The sequence below is a fragment of the Ovis canadensis genome, chromosome 8 (assembly GCF_042477335.2).
Source record: "Ovis canadensis isolate MfBH-ARS-UI-01 breed Bighorn chromosome 8, ARS-UI_OviCan_v2, whole genome shotgun sequence".
Classification (NCBI taxonomy): domain Eukaryota; kingdom Metazoa; phylum Chordata; class Mammalia; order Artiodactyla; family Bovidae; genus Ovis; species Ovis canadensis.
In genome coordinates, this window is record NC_091252.1 from 89,796,018 (window position 1) to 89,799,279 (window position 3,262).

The 3,262-nt window shown below is 39.8% G+C and overlaps 1 pseudogene; it reads left to right on the top strand.

Annotated features, from left to right (window-relative positions):
- Nucleotides 1–752: 752 nt before the first annotated feature.
- Nucleotides 753–1,870, top strand: LOC138445126 (heterogeneous nuclear ribonucleoprotein A1-like; annotated as a pseudogene).
- Nucleotides 1,871–3,262: the final 1,392 nt, after the last annotated feature.

Here is a 3,262-nt window from a genome sequence, read left to right on the forward strand (position 1 = left end):
CAACAGAGGATGAAATGGCTGGATGGCATCACTGACTCGATGGACGTGAATCTGGGTGAACTCCAGGAGTTGGTGATGGACAGGGAGGCCTGACGTGCTGTGATTCATAGGGTTGCAAAGAGTCGGACACGACTGAGCGACTGAACTGAACTGAACTATTTAATAAGCCAATTTGATTTAATTGCATTTATCTAATTATCATATACAGGAATGTATTTACAATCTCTCCATTGCCCTCTACATGTCCTCATTTTTATATTACTCTTTCCTCCTCTTTGAATCCTATCAACTATTAACTTTTCTTTGTTCCTTTTATTTTTTATGAGCATGTGGATACTATTCTTTTATAGGTTACTCTATTAGTATTAATATACCATGAGAAATTCACTTTACAAATTATATGTCTTTTACTTCCTTTGTTAATCAGTATCTCCCCACTAGTCTTGAACAGATCTTAATTTAATATCAAACAGATATCATTCTATTTGTAATTAACATCATTTTTGAAGTATTTTTCCCTACATTTTTAAACATATCTCAAAATATGTATTATAGCTTTGACCTAGAAAAATAAATATTCTTTACATTGTTTTAGCATTTTGTAGTATTAAGGAACAAAAGGCCAGAGAGTTTCTGGGGAAGAAACCCACATTTAAATTAATGAATATAAAAAACATAGGCGAGATACGTTCCTTAGGTTACTCCTTTCTGCCCGTGGACGCCGCCGAGAAAGCATTGTTGAAGTTTTCCCTGCCTCCACTGCCGTCATGTCTAAATCAGAGTCTCCCAAAGAGCCTGAACAGCTGCGGAAGCTCTTCATCGGAGGATTGAGCTTTGAAACAATCGCTGAGTCTGAGGAGCCATTTTGAGCAATGGGGAACGCTCACAGACTGTGTGGTAATGAGGGATCCAAACACCAAGCGCTCCAGAGACTTCGGGTTTGTCACATACGCCACGGTGGAGGAGGTGGATGCGGCCATGAATGCAAGGCCACACAAGGTGGATGGAAGAGTTGTGGAACCAAAGAGGGCCGTCTCAAGAGAAGGTTCTCAAAGACCTGGTGCCCACTTAACTGTGAAAAAGATTTTTGTTGGTGGCATTAAAGAAGACACTGAAGAACATCACCTGAGAGATTATTTTGAACAGTATGGGAAAATTGAAGTAATTGAAATCATGACTGACCAAGGCAGTGGCAAAAAGAGAGGCTTTGCTTTTGTGACCTTTGATGACCATGACTCCGTAGACAAGATTGTCATTCAGAAATACCACACTGTGAATGGCCACAACTGTGAAGTGAGACAAGCCCTGTCTAAGCAAGAGATGGCTAGTGCTTCATCCAGCCAGAGAGGTCGAAGTGGTTCTGGAAACTTTGGTGGCGGTCGTGGAGGTGGTTTTGGTGGGAATGACAACTTTGGTCTTGGAGGAAACTTCAGTGGTCTAGGTGGCTTTGGTGGCAGCTGCGGTGGTGGCAGATATGGTGGCAGTGGGGATGGATATAATGGATTTGGTAATGACGGAAGCAATTTTGGAGGTGGCGGAAGCTACAATGATTTTGGCAATTACAACAATCAATCTTCAAATTTTGGACCCATGAAAGGAGGAAACTTTGGAGGGAGAAGTTCTGGCCCCTATGGTGGTGGAGGCCAATACTTTGCCAAACCACGAAACCAAGGTGACTATGGTGGCTCCAGCAGCAGCAGTAGCTATGGCAGTGGCAGAAGGTTTTAATTACTGCCAGGAAACAAAGCTTAGCAGGAGAGGAGAGCCAGAGAAGTGACAGGGAAGCTACAGGTTACAACAGATTTGTGAACTCAGCCAAGCACAGTGGTGGCAGGGCCTAGCTGCTACAAAGAAGACATGTTTTAGACAATACTCATGTGTATGGGCAAAAAACTCGAGGACTGTACTTGTGACTAATTGTATAACAGGTTATTTTAGTTTCTGTTCTGTGGAAAGTGTAAAGCATTCCGACAAAGGGTTTTAATGTAGATTTTTTTTTTTTTTTGCACCCATGCTGTTGATTGCTAAATGTAATAGTCTGATCATGAGGCTGAATAAATGTCTTTTTTAGAAAAAAATAGGCAAAAATGTATATTTTCATCATCTCTTCTATCATCAGACATGTTCTTAAAAGACAACTAGTCAGGGACTCCTTGAATGTTATCCCACTTAAGCATGAACAGATTAGCATTTCATTTCAGTTATTTAGCACTTACTATATCTCTACGACTCTCTGCAGAACTGATATATGCAGAAAAACTCAATGAAACCTCTTGAAATAGAAAGCTCCATTGTTAAAATTTAAAGGACAAATGAATGTAGCTTTCTCCTCTCCAAAGCAAAATTTGTCTAGGTAAAAAGAGAGACATAAATTATAAAGAATGTCTTTCTTAAAGACTAATAACATACCCCACAGACAGAGCTAAAAATTGAAAACAATGAAAAGAAGCATTGCCATTGTTGCTTCTTCTTTTTAGACATCAAGTGACATGAAGCTGATCTATTCATCTATGCTACTCTGCAGCACTGTTTCTACACATATACTCTGAATCGAATTAATTCTGTTCAAACAAGCATGCATGTACGTTAAGTTACTTCAATCACGTCTGACTCTTTGTGATCCTATGGATCATAGCCTAAGAGGCTCCCCCGTCCATGAGATTTTCCAGGCAAGAATACTGGAGTGGGTTGCCATACCCTCCTCCAGGGGATCTTCCTGACCTAGGGATCAGACCAGCATCTCTTTTGGCTTCTGCATTGGCAGGCAGGTTCTTTACACTAGAGACACCTGGAAAGCCCCTTTACAAACATATCTATCCTCTAAAAACTTACTCATTTCATCAGTTCCATTTCTGCCACTTGCCCTATGTAGTGGCAGTAAAATATTATAATTTTCACAAAATATTGTACCTTACTACTTAGCAGTCCCTTCATGTTTCTGAATCCTAAATTATTCATCACAACTTAAATATGATGGCCACTGGATAAATTAATTACTATAAGTTGGATTAAGTTGTTGGGAAAGAAGATTTTAATCATATTTTAATAATTTCAGATAGCGTGGTAGACTGTTCAGGGGTATATGCTTCTTTACAGATCCTGTTTTTCTCTGGTTATATGCCCAGGAGTGGGACTGCAGGGTCATATCATAAACTCTTTTTAGTTTTTTAAGGAATCTCCATACTGTTCTCCAGAGTGGCTAGACCAATTTACACTCTCCATACCCTCTCCAGCATTTATTGTTTGTGGGTTTTTTGATGAT